This window comes from Oryctolagus cuniculus, chromosome 14, assembly GCF_964237555.1.
Source record: "Oryctolagus cuniculus chromosome 14, mOryCun1.1, whole genome shotgun sequence".
In the NCBI taxonomy this organism is placed as follows: domain Eukaryota; kingdom Metazoa; phylum Chordata; class Mammalia; order Lagomorpha; family Leporidae; genus Oryctolagus; species Oryctolagus cuniculus.
Genome location: NC_091445.1, coordinates 63,329,127 through 63,356,733, shown reverse-complemented (window position 1 = coordinate 63,356,733; position 27,607 = coordinate 63,329,127). Strand labels below are relative to the sequence as shown.

Here is a 27,607-nt window from a genome sequence, read left to right as displayed (position 1 = left end):
TCTTTTGGGTTCTTACTTAAACCTGACTCCAGACCCCAGAGTAAAGGCCAAATAAGCATCTACTGATCAGCTAAATATTCCTTATCTTCCATACACATAAGTGCTGAGACTCCCTCGGGGGAGGAGACATGGCAGGAATACGGATCCTCAAAAGTTCCAGGTGTGTGCAGGTTTTTCTTAGTAGAGCAGAGCTTCTAGAGCTTTTAGAGGCATACAAACCACCCGGGAATATTGTTAAACCCTAAGTACATTTTCTGATTCAGATGGTCTGATATGGAACTTTTTTCTCCTAAAAAAAAAAAATCTCAGATGGTTGTCAATGCCACTAATCTATGGACCCCACTTTAGGTAATAGTAGGTTTGCAGTGCCTGGCAATACCCCCCTCCAAATACTAAGCCCAGCATCACCACCCCCTTACCACTTTCTCCATCACCAGCATCGGTGCCTCTTCCACTCTGACTAGCAACGCCGTTTCCACCAGCCTCATCACCACCTCTGTTATCCCCTTCCTCACCATGATCACACCATCTCTCACACCGCCTTCATCTCTACCACCTCCATGTCACTCATTACAGACCACTGGAAACAACAGATCATTTCTGTCTCCAGATAGACTCTCCCTTGGCATCCAAGAGATGGTTGACCCAATGGATAAGGGCATTGAAATCAAACACTATGATCTTCTACAACACATTAATCAAAGGTTGATAGCTCATCAACCCCAGTCACAACAGGGGGAACCCCAGCTCCTCGTAAAATATGGAGACCCATTGGATCGAACAACTGAAGCACAGAATGAGACACAAAAGCAACTCAAATCCTTACTTGATCGTCAAGAACCATTTGCCAACATAGTCACCTTCATACAAGCACATCTGGGGCTATGGAAGGGTTTGTTCAAAAAAAAAAAAAGTAATTACATGGGCTTAGCCTACAACTGAAACAGGTAAACTCCTCTATTACATAAAATGAAAAACAGAAAACTGGGATTTCTTTCCTAATCATTCATTTTCGTCTAAACGGATCTCTGGGATAAGCTGCCAAACACGCTTAACGTCTGCGTGCACTAAACTCTAATCCCCAGTGAATATAATTTTCGTTCTAGAAAGAAGAAATCTGCCCAAGCAGTAGCAGCATGAAGTTCAAAAACATCTGCACTACTAGGTAAAGATGATCTGTATACATGATGTGGGCAGTGGTGATTTCCTATGCTCAGCTTCTGAAATGAGAGAGGCTGGGAAGGCAGCTACTCCGCGCCGTCGATGTGAACCTTCTGGGTTTTCAGAAGTGATTGCAACCGGGTTCTCTAATTGCTTGTGTGTTTTATTAAGTAGATCTCATTGGAGTCTAAAATCACATGCAATGTTTAAATGTTATTTCTGTAAACTATACAAAACTATAATTTTCCAGTAAAGAAAGAGAAAGGATGCTGTCAAATAAGAAGAGATATGAAATGAGATCGTTCCCCTTCTTTGTGAGACAGATGTTATTTTTGGCTGTTCTCTATAATGCATTCCATATTATACTCTCTTTTTAACCAAGGACTGGGAATAGCACATGCTTGCATATAGTACACTAAAACCATTATCGGAAAAGCATCTCTTTATTAACACTGACAACTTTTCAGTTCCCCAATGCAAAAAAAAAACTGAAGCCATCAGCTGTAAACAGGGCCCATTATGCTGAGGTAGAATTTTTTTTCATTCATCTAACATATTCCTTCCATAGAAATAAAATCATCTATTTCCTCAGAACCTGTCCTTGAGGTTGGCAAATGCTTTTTATTCTCTATCTTTCCTGTGAAGTGCTTGTCCTTTTATGTTGACAGATTTTAGAAGATTTGGATTTTTTTTTTGTCATCTTTCTTTAGAAAACCATGGAAAAAGAGCAAAGATGGTACAAACTTACACAGAGGAGAAAAAAAAAAGCTTCCTTCGAACCAATTGGCTATTCTACTTGTATTTATCTTCAAAAAATTTGATGTTGAATAAATATCAACTGAAACTGATTAGTTCTAGGACCTCAAGCTCCATATTGAAGTAGGATGACAAGAATGTAACCAGAAATGAATAAAATGTACTGGTTGGAGTCAGACAGCAGTTTTGCCAACCAGTAAGTATTTGCAGAGGGAGAAGCAAATGCTTATTATTAGGCTGATTCAATGTTCAGTTCTTCATGATGGAGAAATTGATGTTCATTTAAATAATTTGACCTCTGCCAACTGCTAAATCTTTCTGTGTCTTTCAAGGTATTTCTCTTTTTTGCAGTTTTTAAAGATGTTGTCTTGCCCTCTTTAAAAACTGGGGCCTCCACCAACTACCATTAAGAAGGAACAAATGTTACTTGGAAAGGCAAAAGCCTGGATACAGGGACAACGTGTTACTCTCCTTAAATTCTGATGTTCTTCACTGTGGCTGGCCTAGGTGTAAGGAAGGAGCTGCCATAGCAGCACCTAGGGCTTAGTGGGGCCATGTGCTCCCCTATGTCAAAGAAGAAATTGTGAGAGTATAGAGGGACTTCTGGCATCCCAGCTGGATCACTCTTACCCATAGAATGAAACTGGGAGGTGGTGAGGACCCAAAAGGCAGACTATTCTCCCAAATCCTTTGGGGTCTTAAGAAAGAAAAGGGAGCTAATAGCTAAGAGGTCCATGGCTATTTCCTTTCCATCACCCTACATCTTAGGATCCAGCACCTACCCTCTCCCAGCTCAGTGCTGGTCACCACGGAGCAGGGGAAGTGGGCTGTGACCTCCTGTCCATTCTGTCCCAGGCAGCCCTGGCAAGAGTACAACCCTTGCGCTCTGCATGATGCAGCAAGCACGCGGTCTTTCCCAGCCATAGGTCAGACTCCAGCCCACTTGGAGGTCATTTGCAGCTTCACTGGACAGCTCCACACCAAAGCTTCCTCCTCCAAGCACCTCCATTGGCCTGAGGCTTCCTCTGGACTAAGGAGCATGCCTGGCCCTCAGAACCAGGCAGGCACAGAAGTAGGGGCCCTCAGCCTTCTAGTCCCTCTGTGGAGCAGAGCTGAGTGCTTCCCCTGGGGTCTGCGACAGGCCTCACTGTCCACTGTGGTGATGCACAAGTCAGTGCTCCTTTCTACTTGCTTTTCTCCACTCTGTCTGCTCTCACGTCCTATCCTCTTGAGATCACCTCTCAAACAGTCTACAAACACCCAGATCCTTGTTTACTAAGTGTAAACAAGCACTTATCAAGGTCTTCTAAATTAGCCTAAACCATTTTGCATGCACAACTAAGAGGTTCGTTTTGGTAGACCTCAGTTTCAAACCACAGTCAGGAAAATGGGAAGTTGAGGTGCTCCCCCAACTTCTCTAACAGGTTTTGTTGAACTCAAATCTCAAACCAAACCAATCCACACATGTAGACACTGGTTAGCATTCAGACAGAAAACAGTCAAACCATTCTGTGAGCTTGAGCACGGGCCTGTTTTCTGTGCTTTTAGAGCACTGCATTTAACCGGCAAGGAACACTTACCTGAGACAAGCCGGAAACTGGAAAACACTGCAGATTCTCCAGAGAGCCTATTGTTAAGCATTTATCAACATACCAATGACATGGTCACTGAGAACTTACTAGTTTCTCATATTTCAGTCACACAAGAGTGGAAATATCTCAAAATATATTTAAGCCACTCCTATTAAATACCACCATTACATTCTAACATAACATTCACATAACACCGTGTGAGTTTCTAGAACTTCTAAAACTGAAAGGAAATGGCTTACAGAAGATGGCTTTCAAGTGTGACTTCTGACTAAAGGCAAGCTGACCACTCCTAATACTTCCTTAATTAAAGCAACCGATCATCTGTAGATTATAGCTTAAATCAACACTTGAACCCTATTACACAGCCAATGATGAAAGTTGCAAATTTCACACCAAGAGGCTTACTGGCTATGAGGCACAACCTCCAGATATCACATCTAGAAGTTTACTGAAGAGTCCTTCATCCAACGAATATTTACTGTGGAATTACCGTACATGAGTACCCGTGTGAAGTACTGTGGGAAACCCAAAGATGAGAAAGCAAGGGCCTGTGTCCTGGTGATATGTACATCCCACAAAGGACTTGTCTCACATGAATAATGACCTCCATATCTCCTCTAGTTCACCTGCTGGAAGCTGAAGTATAAAAACAGGGAGTGCAGTGACAGCTGGACCCCACAGGCAGCTCCATCTCAGAGTCTGGAAAGCAAAGCATATCTAGAGCAGATGACAGGAAACAGCGGATGGAGAGGAAAAGAAAGTGAGAGCGTGAGGAGAAAATAATAATAGTTAGTACAGATCATGAAGCAGCTTAATTATGTGATATGAAGACTCAACTCTCAGGCCAAACACAATTCCTGACACTACTGTTCCCATGTTTTTGAAATTGCTCCACTCAAGCGAGTTCAAGGAATATTAGCTGTTGTCTTATGTAATAAAATGCTTAGCATTGGGAAGAGGGCTCACAAGCCAGCTCTGATGGATTTCCTCAATGTATACTATATAACCAGAAGATACTAAGTTAAAGGTATATGGGTAGAATGGGGAGGTTTATCTGGAAATGCAAGCAATAGGGTGTCTATTTTTTATTACCATAGCAATTCTAGAAAATATTTTTAAGAGAGAGAGAGAGATAAAAAGGCAGACAAGAGATATCTCATCCAGTGGTTCACTCCTCCAGATGACCAGGGTTGGATCAGGCTGAAGCTGGGAGCCAGGACTCAACCCTGATCTTCCATGTAGGTGTCAGGGACCCAACTACTTGAGCCATCACCACTGCTTCCCAGGGTCTGCATTAGCAGGAAGCTGAAATCAAGAGCAGAGTCATGACTGGGACCCAGGTCGTCCAATATGGGATGTGGCTATCTTACCAGTGTCTTAACAGCTAAGACATATACTGGCCTTTCCAACAAATATCAAAGATTCCATCCTGTCCTGGTAAAATCATTCCACCTCTATACAGCTAGGACTTGAAGACATACAAGACAAATAACACTCAGGCTTGGCCTTCAAGGAGAGCACCATATAATATATAAATAATATGCAAACATGTAATACAAAAACATAGAATGTAATAACAAATCTGTGACCAACTACTGCCATTTAGCACAAGTCTGACCAAGTTCCCTACATGCTTTACATATACAGTCTCATGTAATCTGGTTGGGAAGATACACTAGAAATGCATTCTAGAAGTACAAACACCACAATAACAGGTGTGTTCCAGACACAGGAAGTAACCCAAATAGGCAGTGATCACCTACACCACAGCCTGGGAAGAGGTCAAGGAAAGTTTCAGATAGGATGAGTAGTGTTAAGGGTGGAGGTGTAGGGAAAGCAGGGTGGGGAGGGAGTGAAGAGCTTCCAATGATCAAGGTTAGCTGATGCATTGGCCTGTGGTTTCAAGCGAAGGGAAGAGCAGGTGCAAAACGGAAAAGAATGTGCCAGCATGTCACATTTAGGAGACTACAATAACACCAGGTAAATGGTCTTGAGTTCCAATCTTGGCATTGTCACTGAACAGCTTCCTGAACCTGGGCAAGTCAATGAAATTGTATAGATCTGTCTCTTTGTGTACGAAATGGGCAATTTGGACTTTGCTCATTTCTCCCCAGGTTCCTCTCACCTTCCACATTAGCATAACTTCTGGTATAGGGAGTCAATGTTCTCCCTGGTCACTCCTTTGAGCATCTGCCCCAGTCTGACTCTCGATCTCTGGACTTCTTATGACCTTCCTATTAGTGAAGCCTTACTTGACTTAAATCATTGCATCTATACCACCCAAAACTCTGTTTCCATCACAAACACTACAAAAAGTGAAATGAACAAAAGTCACTCAACTGGTAGGAATATTCAAAAGATGACAATGAGAAATCCCTCTGTTGAAAGGTATCAAGTTGTTGGGGACTGTCAATTTCATAATTTCTCAGATTCCTTTTAAATCCCAAGATTCTAAATTCAAGTTATTTGAGCTAATTAGTTATCAGCACCTTGGATATAGGAGGGAAATAAGGGCATCCAATTCTTTTTTTTTTTTTTTTGACAGGCAGAGTTAGAGTGAGAGAGAGAGACAGAGACAGAGACAGAGACAGAGAGAAAGGTCTTCCTTCCATTGGTTCACCCCCTAAATGGCCGCTATGGCCAGCGCTGCGCTGATCCGAAGCCAGGAGCCAGGTACTTCTTCCTGGTCTCCCGAGGGTGCAGGGCCCAAGCACTTGGGTCATCCTCCACTGCCTTCCCGAGCCACAGCCGAGAGCTGGACTGGAAGAGGAGCAACTGGGACTAGAACCCGGTGTGCCGGTGCCACAGGCGGAGGATTAGCCTAGTGAGCCATGGCGCCGGCCCAGGACATCCAATTCTAACAAACTGAATGGAGGAAGAAAAGATTAGAGTGTAGGGTCCCACCCTGTTTCAGTTGAACAAGTAAACGCACACTCCCTCCCTCAGTCCTTGCTCACAAAAGAAAGATTTCTTCCTCCCAAAGAAAGCCATGGGTTTTTAAGTACCAGATTTTTGACAATGTATTCAGAAAGGTTCCAGATTGCTGGAGTTTGTACACAGTCCCTAATATGTACAATTCTACAGGCTGCAAATTTTCTAATGTGTGTAGGCTTCGATAAAATAAACTGATGAGTACCACCTGCCACAAGTCTCTTAAACGGTATGTTCAGGAGTCAGAGCCTCTGAGAAGAGGTGCAGGAGAACATCCATTGGGTACACCTGGCAGCGCCCGACATTGGTGCTGGGTGGGATGAGGAAGGATGGGACACAGAGAAGACTCTGTGAATGTGAACCCGCAACCCACAGGTCTTTGCAAAGAACCAGCTTTGGATTTTGCTGAGAAATTCCACTGTTTGTTTACTCACTCGTTAATTTCTGTGTAATTATTTTCTACTTTTATCTTTATTAGGCTTGTCATGCTGTGTTTTTTAGCTTATTTTTCTCAGATGAATCCAGTGTCTTGGTTTCAAAGATTAGTTCATTAATTTTCTATCTCCCTTATTTTTCCTAAATAAGTACAGTTATGATCAAAATATTTTCCCAAGTACTGTCTTGACCATATCACAGGTTTTAACATGTTGTACTTTCTAAATCACTTTTTTATTTCCTCTTTAACCAAGTATTACAGAGAAGTGGAACTTTTTTTTCTGATTTCAAGGAGTATATTGGTTTTGAGGTTTTGTTGGTTTTTTTCTTCCCAATCATTTTAACACTTAGTGGTTAGTATATTATTTTCTTTTTTAAAAGATGGGTAAAAGGGGCCAGCATTGTGGCAAAACAGGTTAAGTCACTGCCTGAAATGCCAACACCACAAATGAGCGCCAGTTGGAGCCTTGCTTGATCCACTTCCAATCCAGCTCCCTGCCAGTGTGCCTAGGAAAACAGCTCAAGATGGCCTGAGTACCTGGGCCAGATGGGGTTTCAGGCTCCTGATTTCAGTCCAGCCTGGCCCACGTCTTTGCAGCCATTTGGGGAGTGAAACAGGAGATGAGAAGATTGCGCTCTGTCTCTTCCCCCTCACCTCTCTAACTCTTTCAAATAATTTCTTTAAAAAAAAAGTATTAACATTTTCTAATACAGGATCCATGTTTTTCTGAAAGCTTAATGTGCTTTTGAAAAAAAAGCATACTGGCTTTTTTGTCAGATACACACGTCAGATTTTTCTACTGAGTTATGGAAGGGGTGAGGAAGTTTGATTCTGCCAAGGGCCATTTGAATATTTACAACATCATCTGCAGGCTATACACAATTAACAACCTAAAAATTAGCCTGCTATAGATTTATTGAATTTTGAGTCTCACTTGTACCTACCTTGGCAGGGCCACACCAAATGATTCCAGGGGTCTTATATGGCCCATAGGCCAGATGTTCTCCATCCCTGCTTTATATGATTACTTATTTTTAGTGTTATTTATTGGTTTCCCAAATATATATGTTAAAGTTCACTGTAATTACTGAGCTACCCATTTGTCCTCGTTTATCTTTATATTTTCTATTTGCTTTTGCTTTATATATCTAGAAGCAATGTTGTCAGGGTCGTAAAAATTTGAGTGATATATACTTCTATCATTCTGAGACATTAGTCTTTTTCCTTTTAATAATATTTTCCTTGAGTTCTGTTTTGTTTGGTATTAGTATTGCCAAATTTGTTCTATTTTGGTTAGCATTTTCCTTTTATAATTTTTTCCCATTCCTTTCATTTCAATCTTCGTGTGGCTCCGCCTGCTTGTTGGAGAGAGCAGGATATGTTGTTCTGGGCAGTGTGACCTCTTGCCTGACTCCTATCATTTAGGTGAGGAACAGAATGTGCTATACCTCAGGCCAGGCCCTAGGTCTCCTAACGGGGACCCAGTTGGGTCACTTGGGTATTGTGGCCACCAGAGGCCCACCTATCCTCTCCTTGCTGACTGTTCCTACCTAGAGACAGATACACTGGCTGCTCACTGTCTGGGCATGGAAGAAACAAAGGAGAAAAAACGGTGAGCAAGCAGAGGCAGTCGGCAGAACTGGATGCTTCCGTGAGGAACTCCAATTCATTACCCTCTAATATCTGCCCCAAGGGGCTTCTTATCAAATTTCTGGAAGCCACCACACTTTGGGCTAGAAGTATCTTTGGAGCCATGCCCACATTTGCAGAAGTTCCCTTCTGCATGAGTTTGGGGTTGTGAGTTCCTTCCTTGATCTTATCCAAACCATCTTTCCTTTTTCTGAAATCCATAACTTATTTTTGGCTAATCAAAGACTCCTTTGTTGCTTTCTAGCATGATTTTAAGGACAATATTTTTGTAATCTCTACAGATTTTGTGTGAGAACAAGTTGTAAGAATTTTCTCATTTGTTCTGTCTTCAGTTGTTTCTTTAGACCGGATTATCACAAATGGGATTCTGGGGTAAAACAAATGAACATTTTTAGGGACCTTGATATCTATTGCCAAATCACTTTCTATATGGATTATAATCATGCATATCAGCAATTTCTTCATTGGAAATTTTGCTCATTAGAGTGGAAAGAGAAGATAGGTATTAAGTGGTCTGACAGTTAAAGTCTTTTTGAAAAGTTTTATAAAGAACAATTGACAAAATAAACTGTACACATTTAAAGCCCAAAATTTACTAGTTTTGCCATATGTATATACTTATAAAACCATTACTACCTTCAAGAGAGCAAATATGTCCAAAACTCATAAAAGTTTCCTTATATCCTTTTGCAATTCCTCTCTCCCACTTCCTGCCTCACTCTCTCATCTCCAAGTAACAATGGGTGTGATTTCTGTCACAGTTAATTTGCACATACCAGAATTTTCTATAAATGGAATCACATAGTATGCATATCTTTTCCTCTGGCCTTTCATTCACTATAATTATTTTGATATTTAACCATGTTTTTGCATGTGTCAAATCATTTACTCCTGTCCACTGCTAAATAGTATTCCATGGTAAGGATATTCCACAACTTAATTGTTCATCTTTTTCTGCTTGGATTGACTTTATTTTTTTAAATTACTGTGGTAAAAATACATCATAAAATTTATCGTAATCACTTTTTTAAAAAGACATTTTTTTTTAAAGAGAGAGAAATAGAGAATCTTCCATCTATCAGCTTACGCCCCAGATGGCCCAAACAGCCAGATCTGGGCCAGGCTGAAGCTGGAGATGGAGCCTGGAACTCCATCTGCTCTAACACATGGGGAGCAGGGGCCCAAGGACTTGGCCATCTTTTGCTGCCTTCTTAGGAACAACAGTAGAAATCCTACCAGAAGCACAGTAGTCAGGACTTAAATCAGCCCTCCAATGTGGGATGGAGTCACATCAGCAGCTTAACCCTCTGTGCCACACCAGCTCAATATTGTTCATTATATATAATAAATACACAGCTATTTATATAGCTCAATATTAATTATACTAATGTTGTTAATTACATTCATACTGCTAAATATGAATATACATTCATATACTTAGTACTGTTAATTACATTCATATTGCTGTGAAATGGAAATGCAGAACAATTTCATCAACAAATTTGAAATTCTGGGGCCAGCGCTGTGGTGCAGTGGGTTAACGCCCTGGCCTGAAAGGCCGGCATCCCATATGGGCACCGGTTCTAGTCCCGGCTGCTCCTCCTCCCTTCCAGCTCTCTGCTATGGCCTGGGATAGCAGTGGAAGATGGCCCAAGTCATTGGGCCCCTGCACCCATGTGGGAGACCTGGAAGAAGCTCCTGGCTTCAGATAGGCGCAGCTCCTGTTGTTGCGGCCATCTGGGGAGTAAACCATCGGATGGAAGACCTCTCTCCATCTCTACCTTTTTCTGTAACTCTTTCAATAAATAAAATAAATCTTTAAAAAAACTTGAAATTCTATATCCATTAAACAATCCATCTTTTGCCTCTACATCCCAGCTCCTTGAAACCACCACTCCACTTCAATTTCTATGAATTTGACCTTTTTATATATTTCATATAAGTGGAATCATACAGTATTCATAATTTTTTGACTGGTTCATTTCATTCAACACAACACCCTCAAGGTTTCTCTTTTATAGCAGGTGACAGGATTCCTTTCCTTTTCAATGCTGAGTGATATTCTAATATATGCATATGCCGCATTTTGTTTATTCACTCACCTGCCGAAGGACATTCAGATTGCTTTAACACTTGACTATTGTATTTAATGTGCCTATGAACATGGGTATTCAAATAGTCTCTTCAAGACTATGTTGTCAATTCTCTTGAATATATATACAGAAGTGAAATTAATGGATCATAGGCTAGTTCTACTTTTTGACCATGACAAACACCTATACTGTTTTTTATATTTGTACTATTTTACCATCCTATAAACAATGCACAGATGTTCACATTTCTGCACATCCTCAGAAGCACTTGTTATTTTGTTTCTTTACATAAGTCATTCTAGTGAGTGTGAGGTGAGGTGAGACCTCACTGTGGTTTATAATTCTGATTACTAGTGGTGTTGAGCATCTTTTCATATGCTTATTGGCCATTTGGACAACATCTTTGCATAAACATCTATCCAAGTCCCTTGCCCAGAATGGGGTAGTTTTTAAATCAAAAAAATAAATGCTTCCAATGTGCAGAAAAGTTGTAGGAATAGACAAAGAACAGGCCTATAGCCTACTCAGGTATACCTACCCTGACTAACCTATTAACTGTATTTCACTAGATTTATGTGCTCACTTTACACATATATTTTAATTAACTATTTCATTATCTTTCATATACCTTTATGTCCCATTCCCAAACACTTCATTGATGTCTTCCAAGAATAAGGTCATTCTCCTATACAACTATTATTTAGCCATCATCTTAGATTATTTTTAATGATTCCATTTTCTCCTTTTTATTGAATTTTTAGCTATCAACCTTTGTTTTCTCATTCTAGTAGCTACTTTGGGTTATAGTATACATCCTTAATTATTCTTATCACAACCATTTCATATATTGTGTAAGAACCTTAATAGTGGTATACTGGCTGGCACTGTGGCTCACTAGGCTAATCATCTGCCTGCAGTGCCAGCACCCCAAGTTCTAGTCCTGGTCGGGACACCGGTTCTGTCTCGGTTGCTCCTATTCCAGTCCAGCTCTCTGCTGCGGCCCAGGAGTGCAGTGGAGGATGGCCCAAGTGCTTGGGCCCTGCAACCCATGGGAGACCAGGAAGAAGCACCTGACTCCTGGCTTAGGACCGGCACAGTGCACCAGCCACAACATGCTGGCTGTAGCGGCCACTTGCGGGGTGAACCAATGGAAAAAGGAAGACCTTTCTTTCTAACTCTGCCTGTCAAAAAAAAATTTTTTTTAAATAGTGGTATATTTCCCTTCTGTCCTCCTGGTTTTTGTGTTATTATTGTACTCATTTTATCGTTATGTATTTTACGATGCAGTAACTAAATTATTAACAGTTACCTTTTAAAAAGATGAACAATAAGGGGAAAGTCTTCCATATTTATCCATGTTATTAGCATTTCAGATGCTCTTCAACCACTTGTGTAGGTCCAGTTTACATCTAGTAATAATTTTCTTTCTGCTTGAATGGCTTCCTTATTTTTTGAAAAAATATTCACTTATTTAAATGCATTTAAAGGGAGAGGGTGAGGGAGAGAGAAAAGATGGACCTTCCACCCACTGGTTCACTCCCCAAATGGCTGCCACAGCTGGGACTGGACCGAGCCAGGAACTGCATCCGGGTCTCCCATGTGGGAATCAGGGGTCCAAGAACTCAGGTCATCTCCTGCTGTTATCCCAGATGCATTAGCATGAAGCTGGATCACAGGTAGAACAGCCAGGACTCAAACCAGAGCTCTGTTGCATCACAATGAAAACTCCAAGAACTTCCTTTAGCATCTTTAGTGAATGTCTGCTTGTCATGAATTCTTAAACTTCAGGATACCTAAAGATGTTCATTTTCATTTTTAAAATATATTTTCACTGAATATAGAATTGTGATTGACAGTTTTTATCTTTCAGTACTTTATGTCATTCTACTGTCTTCTGGGTTACATTGTTTCTGAAAAGAAATCTGCTGTTATCAGTATCTTTGTTCCTGTTTAAAGTGTCTCCTTTCGGGGCCAGCACTGTGGCGCAGTGGGTTAATGCCCACTATGGGCACCAATCCCATATGGGCACCAATTCAAGACCCGTCTGCTCCACTTCCAATCCAGCTCTCTGATGTGGCCTGAAAAAGCAGTAGAAGATGTCCCAAATCCTTGGGCCTCTGCACCCGAATGGGAGACCTGGAAGGAGCTCCTGGCTCCTGGCTTCAGATCAGCACAGCTCCAGCAGTTGCAGCCAATTGGGGAGTGAATCACTGGATGGAAGACCTCTCTCTCTCTCTGCCTCTCCTCTAACTCTGACTTTAAAATAAATAAATAAATTTTTAAAAAGTGTCTCTTTTCTCTGACTGCCTTCATACTTTTTCTCTTTATTGGTGACTTTTGATCACTTAATTCTGATGCGTTTTGCTGTAATTATCTTCAAAGTTCTTGGCTTTAATCCACAGTATAAGGTAGGTATAGAAACAGCCCTCTAATATTGTCTATCTTCTAATTCCTAAACTTTTTGTATCAGTTTCCTATAGATGTAATAACAAATCACCACAGAGCTACTAAGGGACTTAAAATAACATAGGTTTATTCTCTCACAGTCCTAAAAGCCACAGATCCAAAATCAAGGTGCTGGTAGGGCTGTGCTCCTTTTGAAACCTCTAGATAGGGATCCTTCCTTACTTCTTAAGGTTTCTGGTGACCCCAAATTTTCCTTGGCTTGTCAGAGCATAACTCCAACCTCTACCTACATCTTCTCATGACCACCTTCCCTATGTGTCCATATTTTCACATAGTGTTTTCTTCCTTCTCTCTCATAAGGACCTGCCTATTCCAGTTTGACTTTATCTTAATTTGCGTGTTAGTTATATATATAAAGATCATATTTCCAAATAAGGTCACATTCACAGTTATTACAGATTAAGGCTTCAACATATCTTTTTGTAGACAATTCAACCATAATACCTATGAATGTTACCTCACATTGCAAAAGGAATTTTGTAGATGTGATTAGGCTGATGATCTTGAGATGGGAAGATTATTCTGACATGTAGGCAAGCCCAATGTAATCAAAATAATGGTTATTAGAAAAAGACAGGAGGCCAGAGGAGGAGGAGGACAATGAAAGAAGCACTTAGAATAATGCAGACATAAGCCAATGAATGTATGCAGCCTCTAAAAGTTAGAACAGGTAAGGAATGTATTCTCCAGAGCTTTGAGAAGGAATACAGCTCTAGCAACACCTTGAAACATTTCAGACTCCTGACTTTCAGAAATATGAGAGTAAATTTGCATTGCTTTAAACCAATAAGTTAACAGAAATTTGTTATAGCAACAATAGGAAACTAATATGTGGGTTTATGCTTTCATCAAATATGGGATTTTTTTTTAGCTACTCTTTCTTCAAATATTTTTGTCCTTCCTCTTTGTCTGTAAGGACTCCAATTACACATATATTGGTCCTTTTGAGGTTGCTGCATAGTTTACTGATGCTGTTTATTTTCTTCATTCTTTTTGTTATGCTTCATTTTGATAGCTTCAAATTCATTAATCTTTTCTTTTGAAACATAAGCTGCCATTAATCCCATCTACTATATTTTTCATCTGTAACTTTATAGTTTTCATTTCTGCAATTCAAAAAGTTTATGAAAGCATGTAATTAAAAGATAAGGCTTTTTGGTACAAATTTTGAAATCCATGCATAGTTTCTTCATAATACACATTTCAATGAACTTCTTGAAGTACTCTCATATACACTTGAATGGGGCTTTTTAAAAAGTATTTTTCATGTCTTTTTTTAATGTGGACTACAGTTAAAAATTGCTTTAATGCCCTTGCCTATTAATTCTAACATCTATGTCAATTCTAAATCAATGTTTTTTCTCCTCATTTCAGGTCATATTCTCCTGTTTTTTACATGCTTGGTAATTTTTGAGTTCTAATCATCATAAATTGTAATGGTTTGGTGATGGAGATTTTTGTATTCTTATAAATATTTTTAAGTTTTATTCTTGGGTACAATTAAATTGCAAAGAAATAGACTGGTCCTTTTGTTCTTGCTTTCAAGTCTTGCAAGGCATGTTCAGCACAGTATTTAGCCTTGAGCTAATTATTTCACACTACTGAGACACAACTATTCTAAGTACTCCACCCAGTGCTCCATGAATTGTAAGGTTCTCCAGTCTGACCAGTGGGAGCAGGCACTACTCTTGGCCCTGTGGGAGTGTCAGATGTTATCACTTCTCTTGATGTTTCTTGCCTTGGCTTCATATGCTTGAGTTATTATTGTCTTGTATTTCAAAAACTTATTTCATATATTATTTTTTGTTTATTTCAGTAGAGGGATATATACAGTCTCTTTTACTCCATCTTGACAGAAGTCAAGCAAAACTCTTTTTAGTGTGATAAGCATTTGTGTGTGTGTGTGTGTGTGTGTATGTTTGTGTATGTGATAAGACTTTTTTTTTAAGTAACTCCACTACTTAACACAGATAAAAGGCAAAGCTCCTATGATTTTTAAAGTGAAGGGGAAAACAAGAAATCTGCTAAAGTAGTTCCTTCTTTGATAATGTCTCCAAGTATTCCTAGATATTTGATGCTCTCTCCCAAGGGTTCTTAGAGATTCAAAGGGCCCCATTTGAAAACCAATATATCTAGTCAAACCCCTCCTGTTTTACAATTAGTGAAACTAAGACCCAGAATGGTTATGTCACTTGCTCAAATCACATGCAGCTAAAACCTAGATCATGCAATGAAACATAATCATGACTGCATATAAGTAAAGACCTCAAGAATGGTGGCCCTATTACTGGGCTGTCCTTGTAGCTTTCACTTCCAAAACTCTACAGCAGTGACTGAAAAAAAGGGAAAGACTGAGTTTGCAAAAAGGATCCTTCCACCAAAGGGCTCCAGTTAAGCCTTCCATCATCACTCAAGTTTACTTCCTGAAGTCCCATCTCCTGGGAAAGGTTCTTGTGTCCACAGCTGAGTTCACAGACCTCTGGCAAACACCAAAGTTATATGAAAGCTGAAGAACAGAACCCAGATCTCTGAATTTCAGGCAAGTGTTCTGTCTACTGCATCCTATCACCCCCATCCACCAGGAAAACTGTAAAATCTAGTGAAACATCATTCTTTGGAATCCACAAATATGTAAAAATAGAGTCACCCAGAACAACATGTTTGTGATTGTTGGCAAAATTTCCGGGGAACACAGAAGGAGGTCTCAATTGCTCATTAAAAACAGCACAGATTCCATGTTGCCTTGAACTTCGTGCAGTAACATGTGGTTTGATGGTGTTCAAGAAGCAAGCTAGAGGAAGACAGCAGATTATGAACAAAGCTCTGGGGCCTAACTGAAAACAACATGAAGTACATGGGTGCCAGGAGCATCTACTTGACATACTAGATTTGCCTCTTAATAGATCTCAAACACATTGGTTTACACAGTAGTCATAAAACCTGCCCCTGCTTGCTTTCCAGAGAATCTGGGAGCTATAATCATATTTAGAAACAATCTGTAAATTATTCAGAGCTCCCCAGAAATAGAATGATACATAAATATGTGGTATTACCATTATGTTAACCACACATACATATGATTAGCCATACTTCAGCAGGCTACCATCGTTAAACATTTACATGGGGAGCATTACATGGAAAAGGGTTATCTGCAAAACTCTTAGTGTCTCATCCAATTAATTTTCCAAATGATAGAGGAGAAACTTACTCTGGAGTTTGACTATATTACAATTCACTGCAGCTCAAACTTGGAAAGAATTTGGAACCCACCCTTTCCATACCAGTGAGAACAGAGACAATTTCAACACAACATGATTATTTCCATACCACACTAAAGTACGTCCTCAGAGGCAACATCAATAAGGAGATTTAAACATTTCCCCTGAGGACTCTATATTGTCACTTTGCCCGATTCTAAAGAAAACACTGATATGAGCTTGTTTTTATTTAGTTATAATTTTCTTGAAATAGACTTGCAAGTTCATCACACAAAATATGGTTAAGTTCATCTGAAATAGTGCCTTCAGTTTGGAACTGAAAGATGTCATCAGGTGAGCAGTGAAACTCGTGATTTTGACTGCAAGGCTGCTGCTGCTTATGGCTGTGCAGATATGAATGAGTCCTTACGAATGCACTGTGTGCCGCTTGATCCTTCATATATGGCTGCCTCTAATCTGCTTTATTTTTTATTTTATTTTATTTTTTATTTTTGACAGGCAGAGTAGACAGAGAGAGAGACAGAGAGAAAGGTCTTCCTTTGCCGTTTGTTCACCCTCCAATGGCTGCCACGGCCGGCGCGCTGCGGCCGGCACATCGCGCTGATCTGAAGGCAGGAGCCAGGTGTTTTTCCTGGTCTCCCATGGGGTGCAGGGCCCAAGCACTTGGGCCATCCTCCACTGCACTCCCTGGCCATAGCAGAGAGCTGGCCTGGAAGAGGGGCAACCGGGACAGAATCTGGCACCTCAACCGGGACTAGAACCCAGTGTGCCGGCACCGCAAGGCGGAGGATTAGCCTATTGAGCCACGGCGCCGGCCCTCTAATCTGCTTTAACAGTGCAGAACACAGTGTGTCAGGAAAGAGAATTTGGGAATTGAGGATATGGGGCATGGGGAATGGAGAAGCCAAGCAACAGAGTACTTCCAGGGGGTATTCACACACATGTGCTAGATCTGTGTTACATATTCTATATACTATTTGCTGGTATAAACATACATTTACCTACATTAATAATATATTTAACATGAAACGTGATGAAGGGCAGGATGGGAGAGGGAGTGGGAGAGGGGAGGGCCCCGGGAGGGAGGGAGGTTGGGGGGGGAAGCCACAACAATACAAAAGTTGCATTTTATATTCTACTTAAAACTATTGGTTGAACTCTGTAATTAATACACAATTACTCTTAGGTGTTTAATTAATGCTATAACTAGTACTCAAATAGTATTTTACACTTTGTGTTTCTGTGTGGGAGCAAAATGTGGAAATCTTCACTTAATATATGCTAAATGATCTTCTGTATATAAAGATAATTGAAAATTTTAAAAATATATATTTAACACATATATATTACATGGGTATATTTATTAAATTCCTAGTACTAGACACAAAATAAGCACATTACAAATTCACTCATTTACTTCAACTAGATAAGTGAAAATATGTGTGGGTCCTTCAAAAAGTTCATAGAAAATGAATAGTCTGAAAAATCTATCCATGAAGTTTACAAAATTTATAGTTCCACTTTTCCATGAACTTTTTGAAAGACCTCAGATATTGTCACAGCTTCACACTGTGGCAATGAACCACCACAAATTTTCATTAATATGGAGACAGTTTGCTGTTCATTTTCATCCAGTTCTAAATTCTCACCAGGTTCAGAATACTGCAGAAGAACCCATAACCTAGAGTCACAAATATCACTCTTAGATGTGAACAGAGAGCTTTGTAACCAATACAAAATAACTACATTACCTGTAACATGAATCTTATTATTGAAAGCCTGTCCCTGAAATGCAAAAATACAAGTGCTTCACTTTGCCCCCTCATCACAGGTAAGTCCACTCTGAAAAGAACAGTTGTCATGGGATAGAGGCCCGAGTATTGGTCTAAGAACCAGAAGACATGCTTCTCTGGTCCAGCTCTGACGGCAACAAGCTTAGGATCTTAGGCCCAGTCCCTTCTTTCTCCAGCTTAACTGCTTAATCTGCTAACCACATAATCTATAAAGTGCACAGCTGGATTTAACAATCCATAAATTCCCTCCAAGCTATGCATGGATTTATTTAGTTATTGAATTCATGTATACCCTGTCAGATCAGTAAAGTTAGTAAAACCAAAAATTATGACTAAAAGGTAAAAGGAAAATGAAAATATGGTAACAATAAAGGTTAGCATACTTGTCAATTAAATTTTATATTTGGTTCAGAGCAATCAGAGGAACATGAAAATGCTTCCCAGGTTTATTTTTGGAAAGGAAGAAACTTTGCATTTTTCTTGAAATATAACCTTCTGTAGTTACAATCCCTGCCCTACCGGAGAAGAGGAACTGTGACCCCAGGTGCACAGAACTGTGGTCAGGTAAGAATCCCTTCCTTAAATTCTCCTGGGTAAAGACTAATCATTCAGATGGCACCATTTTTCATAAGTACAGAAATGTCACCATGAGGTCACTGGGTACCACAGAAAGGAAGAAATCAGAACCCAGGGACATTACATAATATTTCAGAGGTCACCCAGTTGGCCATGAACAGCAGAGATTAAGATCAAGAGTTCCCCACAGCACTGTGGACAGAAAAGCCACAGGCCTTGACACCAGGCGCCAATTTCTGTCCTGGCTGTTCCACTTCCCAGCTCCCTGCGAATAGCCTGGGAAAAGCAGCAGAGTATGGTCCAACTACCTGGGTCCCTGCCACCCATGTGGAACACCAGAAGAAATCTCCAGGTTCCTGGCTTTGGCCTGGCCCAGCCCTGGCAGTTGTGGCCATCAGCGGAGTGAACGCATGGATAGAAGAGCTAGTTAGCTTGCGCGTGCTCTTGCTCTCGCTCTCTCTCGCTCTCGCTCTCTCTCGCTCTCTCCCTACCTCTCAAATAAATAAATAAAAGAAAAAAAGCTCAAGGAGTTCCTAACCTATAGGTCAGCAGTGGCTACAGGTTGCCACTTTGGGTGCAGAGGTAGCCCTGAGGCCATGGCTGGGGTTGTGTGTGGAAAATACCAGAGACACTGCAAAGCTGCGAGGCACTGAGCTCTTCTGGCTATTTCTGGGTGTTTGTATTCCCTTCGCTCCAGCCCGGTCCTTTCACGGCAGCTCAGCGTCCACCTGATGAAGTAAATAGGAGCCTCACTTCCTCTAATGCACGGAACACTTTTCCCCACCAGGCAGCCTTGAGGCGGAAGCAGCAGCGCAAGATGGCGGTGCCGTCTGTGTTTGTAGAGAGCCTGACTGGAGATCCGGCGTTGAGAAACCACAGCCGAGGAGGGGCCGGGGAAACATCTGGCTCCCGTGGAGATATCAGTGCCCGCCCCCAACAAGCCTCAGACACAACCCAGGCCTGTCAACTCCCTGCTGAAGGCATCCTGCCGCCCCTGAGAAGGTGTCTCTGGGGACCGGGGTCAGCCAAACAATGGCTGAGAACACATATTAAGAATAAATTTTGACAGTAATTTGTAGAGAACGTTCTCTCACTTCCTGGTCATGGGAGGGAGTCCCGAGGCTCCTCTCTGCCAGGATAGATATTCACAGGCCTACACCTGACCCTCTGTGGGGGGAAGGGAGTTTGTTTTTGTTGTTGTTGTTGTTGTTTTGTTTTGTTTTGTTTTGTTTGCCAAGGGCTGTTTGGGCCTTACAAAATTATCATCTTAAAAGTTAGCCTGCTATACATTTATTGAATTTCACATCTGGCTTGTGGCTGGTTGCCTTGGCAGGGCCAGACCAAGTGATTTCACAAGTCTTTTACTGCCCAGGCCAACCATTCCCCACCTCTATCAGGGGAAGGTGGGGGTGAAGTATGAGGTAGATGATAGAGCACAGCTTCCAGAAAAAACTGGGAATAGTGGACCACCCCTAAAGAAAAATATTTGTTTCAAACACTCAATAAAACCCAAGTCTTTTTCCCTACTAGGTAGCAGGAGCAGTACTTCCAATAAGAATTCGGAAAATCATTTTACTTCTATGGTATCTATAGAGGGTGTTAGAAATGAAAGAAATGTGGGACAGGTGCTGTGGCACAGCAAGTTAAGCCGCTGCCTACAGTGCCAGAATCTCACATGGGCACTAATTTGAGTCCTGGCTGCTCCACTTCTGATTCAGCTCCCTGCTAATGTGCCTGGGAAAGCAGCAGAAGATGGCCCAAATCCCTGGGCCCCTGCCACCCATACGGGAGAACTGGAAGATGCTCTTGGCTCCAGCCAACTGGGGAGTGAACCAATGGATGGAAGATTTCCCTCTCTTTCTCTCCTCTCTCTGTAACTCTTTCAAATAAATAAATCATCTTTTTTAAAAATAAAGAAATGAAAGAAATCTTAAGGATCAATTATGATCACTAGCATAGCAAAGTAAGTATGCCACAGCTAGTTAGTGCAAGATCCAGGAATAAGCTGTGGCTATCTTGATGCCTCATCAGGCCTCTTTCATTTTTCTTTTTCAAACATTTATCACACGTCTGCAAAGGCAAAATAAGGCATGGTCAACCATTCCGTGACTCTGAAAACTTCTGGCTCAAAAGAGACAGGCTTCATTTCTGCCCACATTTCATCAACAACTCCTTGGCCATGACCAATTTCACCAGGGATGGATTACTGTTCCATAGAGAAGACACAAAATATTTGAGGACCATAAGACAGTCCTCCACATGATCCCAGGCAACAAGACAATACTTGGTTTCAGCCAGGTTAGCTAAGGAGTTAGGACCTCAGCAGGCAAATCATCCAATAAGAGCAGGCAACTACAATTTGTCATTTCTCAACCAAAACTAGAGACATTCTCAAGACATGGACACTGATGAAGAGCACAAGTCAGAAGAGCTCTTTGAAGGGGAAAAGCACTTTTTCCGTTCCTGGGAATTTGAGGACAGACAAGAGCCCTGTTGGACAAATAGCCAAAATATTTCACACACATAAACATTCAACCAGATTAGTCTAAGTTTCTAAGAATGAGAAACATCACCATGATGGCATCCATTCTTGCCCCTCTTCCAGTATCCTACACTCTGGAACCAGAACGGTGTGTGTGTGTGTGTATAAACCTGGTTATGTCTGTCTACTTTTCTCCCATCTTCCAGTGTACTACTTCCCAGTGCTCAAAATACATCCCTGGCTTTCCAATGATTTTACTCTAAATCCTAAATGTGGTGAAGGACCCATCTCTGCTTCTGGAAGACGAATTCTCCAGGTAGAGGAAATAACAAGTGCAAATGCCCTGAAGATTGGTGCATGAATTACAGCTATAGTTTCAGAACGCCAGTACTTAGAATCCTATCATAGCATCCCAACAGTAGGATTAAAAAACATATTCATGCTGTCTGCTCCTCTAGACTGTTACTTCTAAAGGTGTAGAAGCAGGAACAGTGCCCAATTTTTGCTCACCATTGAACATTGAGTTCCTTGCATTGTGCCTGGCACCCAGCACACAGTAGGTCCTTGATAAACATTTGTAGAACAAATGAATGAATGATAAGTAGATCCCCAGATGACCACAAATCACAGGTATTGTACATGCCCCACCTATGTACTAAAACTTACCTCTAACTGCAAAGAGCCTGTTCCCTGCAAACCTCTACCTAAGGATTATTTTCTGACCAAGATAGCAGGGCCAATGAGTTCCAAAGAGTCAGTGCTCCAGAAACAGGCCTCTGCCAGTGATGGATAAGGCATCAGATGAAAAATATACTCTGCTTTGTCAACTGAACAGGATAACTCTAAGGCAGCAGCTTCCCAGTCTCGGGCAAGCGTCCCATCAGGGGACATTTGGCAATGTTTTAAGACTTTTTGAATTGTCATAGCACATAGGGGAAGGGGAAAGAAGTTATACTATCTGGATCCAATCTGTTGCTAGATATCCAGCAACACAGATGAATCCCCTTCAACAGATAATTATCCAAGCTAAAATTTCAGTACCACTGAGGTGCTAAGGAGCACGTTCTACATTGCCTCCCACGATTCCCCAGCAGAACCGAGCTTCTGCTGCCCACAGTGGTAACTGGTTTAATGGTACATCATTGGCTTCCTTCTCTTCTCTGTCTCATGCCACCTCCCCCCAACTGACCTTTCCTGGGATTATCTGCCAAATAAACTACTTGTCCGCAATTTCTCATTTCAGATTCTGTCCCTGGCGAACCCCAAACCACTAACTGAAGGTACACGAACCTTAAGGACCCAGCAACCTGCCTATCCTACTTTTTGGCCATCTACATAACAAGGTTACAGGGGCTGACCTAGGAAACCCTAGCAATGAAGAGTGATGCTGGCATCTGAAGCTGGCAGCAGCTGGGCTGTGGCTCTGCCAGTAAGGCCGGCCCACCTGATAAATTGGTCTGGGGAAAGGAAACGTCTTTCCCACGGCCACCTCTGGAGAGTCACTCAATTTGGAATAGTTACAAATTCAAAACAGTGGAAGAGAGAAAGCCTGCTGGGGCAGGAAATTAGAGACCTGATTCAAATCCTGCTTCTGTTGCTAACTGGATTCCTCCCACAGCCAAGTCCCGAACTTCAGAAAGTTCATGGAACTTCATATTTCTGAAAAAATTGGGGGATTTTTTTACCAAAATTAACTATTTTAATTTCATTTTTCCACAAACTTTTTGACATACCCTCTTACTGTACTGTTCCCCCACCTATAGGATGAACTTGTTTGAGTGGCATAGTTGCTGAGAACTCTTCCACTCCTAGCATCCTATGAATCTAAGAAAAACCCAGTCCCCCTTCACATCTCCTCCACTGGGAGCCAAGCCTTGCTTTTCTACTCAGAGGCCTCCTGCTGTCCCCCAGAATCTGCCCCACCCAGAATCCTTCCCCCCAACACTGTCACCCCCACCGCAGCAGCATCCCTCCTCTGACCTCTCCTCCCCTCCCCTCCCCTGCTAACACTTACATGATCTGCACGCTTGCAGCTCAGTCCAGTTCTTACAACTCAGCACGTCTCGGGCTCTCATTTCCTAGAGACAAACCAAGGCACCAAGACGTTTGCTCACTTTCTCAAGGTTGCCGAGTTGCAAAACTCAAGGTTGCAAAGTTGCAAAACTCAAGGTTTGACCAAGCACGCAAATATGCTTCAGCCAGCACTCGTTCTTTGCTGGGGATGAGCTCTCCAATGCAAAGGAAAAACCATTTAACCCTTTCTCCTACTAGCAAAAATAATTTGGGAATAGTGTGTTCCAGCTGAGATTTATCTAGTGTACGTTCTATGGGTGACCACTTTTGGAAGAATTAGAAAATTAGAAAGCAGAACACAAAAGCCTACATCCTTTGCAGCCCATGATCCAGGTAAGTGACTTATTTCTTGGTGGCTCCAAAGGCATTTCAGGGGGGCAAAAATAACGAATGCCTGGCATTGGTTTACTCCCTGTCACTTGCAGTTTCAGTTTTCAGAAGACCTGGGTGTGTAATTTCAGTGAAGCTACAAGCATCAGGTCAAGGCTACACAACTTGGGGAAATAAACTCTGCTTTTCTCAGTGAGAAAATAAGCCTGTTTGTCCAGCTTTTATTTACATTTGACAAAAAAATAGTTATTATTATAGAGTTATATAAGTAGACAAACATCAAAGGTAAGAAGGGCTTAATAAAGAAGTTTTAAATATTTTATTGCTGATATGATATACTCATTTGGAAATTAAGATTATAGGGGCTGGCACTGTGGCGTAACAGGTGCCTCAAGGTGCCAGCTATGAGGACAGCATCCCATAAGGATGCTGGTTCGAGTCCTGGCTGCTCCACTTCTAATCCAGCTCCCTACTAATGGCCTGGGGAAAAGCAGCAAAACATAACAGAAGTGTTTGGGCTGCTGGCACCTATTTGGGAGACCCAGATGAAGCTCCTGGCTTCAGCCTGGCCCAGCACTGGCTGTTACAGCCATCTGGGGAGCGAACAAACAGATGGAGGATCTCTCACTATCTGTCCCTCTCTAAATATAACTATGACTTTCAGATAAACAAATAAGTCTTTTTAACATTAAGATTATAAAAAAGTAAATAAGATAAAAAGCATGAAATTTGTATTATTTTTTAACTTTTATTTAGTAAATATAAATTTCCAAAGTACAGTTTATGGATTACAATGGCTTCCCCCCTCTCATAACTTCCCTCCCATCCGCAACCCTCCCTTCTCCCGCTCCCTCTCCCATTCCATTCACATCAAGATTCATTTTCAATTATCTTTATATACAGAAGATCAATTTAGTATATATTAAGTTAATATTTCATCAGTTTGCACCCACACAGAACATAAAGTGTAAAATACTGTTTCAGTAATAGTTATAGCATTACTTCACATTGGACAACACAAAGAGTGTCAAATTGTTAAAGCATGAAATTTAAAATAGCCTACAATTCCATACCTAGAGATTATTTAGCTTTATTTTCCCTAATATTTTCATACTTTAACAAAAATTAAGATATTTCCTAATTTATATATACAGTTCCTGTGTCTTACCTTTTCTGCTTTCTTTCAGTAGCACCTAAGCAAAGATTCTAACTTTTTAAATACTTTAAATTTCACTTATCTGTGAAAAACTGATTTAACCCAGCCCCTATTACTGAAAGTTCAGGCTGATTCCAATTTTTAATCTTTTACAGAAATCTCTAAATCACTAATAGATTTCAAGAAACAAACTCATTGGTTCCAAGAATAGAGCGTTTTAGGGTTTAGAGAAAGCTTATAAGCAATAATGGCTGGAAGTATTTAATACTTTCCTCATTCATTCTTACCTAACAGATTAACATGACCCCGGTCTACTCCACAGATTTGACTAGAATTCTTGTTCCTCTCATTGAGACTTATTTCTCAGATTGTCGCTTTTCTGAGAAGTTTAGCATCAACATTTTTAGCAGAGGAGAATTTCTGGGGTGATGGTAATGTTCTTGACCTGGTTGGGGTTTCATAAGTAAATTCAGTTTATGGAAACTTTTTGAGCTGAATACTTAGTGCTTTGTACACTTTTCTGTATGTTTGCTATACTTCAATAAAAAGTGTGCTTATAAGCAAGTTCTTAATATCTCATGAAGTCATTGAGCATGCATTCCTTCAAGTGGATCTGTGTTGCCTTGGGAATAAAATATAGTGGATATTTGGAAAACATTAGTGATTTCTTAGATGCAAAGAATTATTATTACCTGAATAAAATCATCCATGCCAACATCTGAATGAGATAAGACTCTGAGGGCATTTTACTTTACAATCAAATTCATCCTGAAATCGATGAGCAGACAGGTTGGGGGAGAGGCTCTTGGAAAGGAGGACTCTTTAAAATCCATACATACTCTGGTTCCCTCCACTCCTAGGAAGTAAGGGTCCATGTAGTCAGGCCTCTCAGACTCTAGGTTTAGAATCTAGAATTCTAAATTCAAGACTAGCCAGGACATACCCTTTAGCAAATGCAATTTCTGGGCTTAGTTTCTCACCTATAAAACCTGGTTTGGTTCTCCCTGAGCAAGGTCAACATCAAACAATTGGAAAGGCTGTTCACTGCACAAGGATACCTGGCTAAGGTATGTAGGATGTGGTAGCATCCAGGACTCACCACATTAGGGATCCTGGCTGGAGGTTATACAACCTTTCAGAGGAAGAAGAGCCTTTTTCTAATTAAGACAAAGATACTAAATGGGCTACCAGAGGCCCTGCCTCTTGGACCCCCACCTCTGACATCCTTGGGATTTAGGTACACGGATCCATGCTGCCGCCTCATGTGCCTTATCCCTACCACTTCTGGTCCAGTCCTCATGGATGGACTAGACTGGTTTTTCTGACAGTGTGTATCATTGAAGCAATAACTCACAATCAGAGTGCTCTGCAACATGGATTTAACTATTTCTAAAACAGGTCCTGTCAGCCCTGTGCTCTGGACATGCATGATGGCTAATATCCTAGGTCAATTTGGGTAGGCTACTGTGCTAAGTGAATTGGTCAAACTCCAGTTTAGATGTTGCTGTGAAGGTGTTTTGTAGATGCGATTAACATTTAGGATCAGGTAGTTTATCTCCCAAAATGTGAGCAAGCCTAATTCAACCTGGTAAGGGTCTTCAGAGCAAACTGAGGTTTCTCTGAGAAGCAATTCTGCCCCCAAGATCGTAACATAGAAACCCTACTGGAGATTTCAGAATTAAGAAAGTAACATTCTCTCTATCTGACCCCCAGTCTACAGGTATGCCCTACAGATCTCAGACTCCCTGACCGATCATTCGCATGAGCTAATTTCTTACTAAATCTCTCCTTCTCTTTCTTACTCTTTCTGTATATATATTTGGAGGAGGGGAGAGAATGAGAATGAACTGAATATTTCCCTTTTACGCATATATACACAGATCTCCAGATAGATGGATGCATAGATGATGATAGACATCTGACTGATCCTGTTCTCCTGATTAATATGCTGCATCTGGGAACTGCAACCCCTCTAGTGGGACAAAGCCTGCTGAGAAGGCTCCTCCATGTTTGCATGAGGCATCTCATCAGGACAAACATCCAGGAGCACTGTGATTTGGGCAACCACACAAGCAGAGCCCTCCAAATGCAGAAAATGCACCTAGCCCTCATTTTAGAGGTCTTTGTGAAGCATCTAGTCACCAATACAGGATCACAAGAAGGCATCAGAGAAACTAACCACATAGAATGGATAAGACTCTGGAAGTCAGGATCTTACAGTGTATTCATGACTATTTTTAATCTCTTAGAATGTGCATTTCCATGCATGAGTTCATTTGATCTGGCAGTACCTCTCAGGAATAGTCATAAATTCAATTGTCATAAAATTTTGGTCATTTTAAACAAATGGAATAAAACATGGGGAGAAGCAGGTTGTGTTCTGACACTGGAACCCATATGATTTTAGAAGAGTTTCTCTAGGTCTCTGGGCATCGGGCTTTTTAAATAATCTATGTCACTCAACTGATATTAAAAGCAAAAGTGAACATCTAAAAATAGTTCAAAAGAGAACATCTTCCCTGGATTTTCATGAGCAGGCCCAGAGTTTGAAATGGCATGTAAAGTCTACCCTCCAAAAAAAAATCTATTTTGAAATTGCAATCAATCATTTTCTTCCCTCTCCTCCCTTCCTCTCTTAATCTTTCTGGCAGATTAATCTGAAGAACTCTGCCCAACCACCTCATTTCCTGCGTGCAAACACCCTCTAGATACAAACAGATAACCGTCACCCTGGGAGTGATCATGGACTGTTTGTTATTTTCGCCCTCTCCAGCTCTGTGCTGCTTCTTTTGGAAGACTGGCTGACAAGCTGTACTTCCCTTTCTGTTGGAGTGTTCTGAAACCACTTCCTTCCAGCACTGCCTTTCTCCTGTCAGAAGTCCCCTGACAAGGGC

The 27,607-nt window shown here is 41.1% G+C and overlaps 1 long non-coding RNA gene across 1 annotated transcript in view; it reads right to left on the bottom strand.

Annotated features, from left to right (window-relative positions):
• The window catches only part of LOC138845182 (uncharacterized), a 57,304-nt gene extending 34,041 nt beyond the window's left edge, over nucleotides 1–23,263 (bottom strand). The window contains exon 1 of the long non-coding RNA XR_011382013.1: nucleotides 23,169–23,263. This is a non-coding gene — a long non-coding RNA (uncharacterized lncRNA). The remainder of the gene's footprint in view (nucleotides 1–23,168) is intronic.
• Between the last annotated feature and the right edge of the window lie 4,344 nt (nucleotides 23,264–27,607).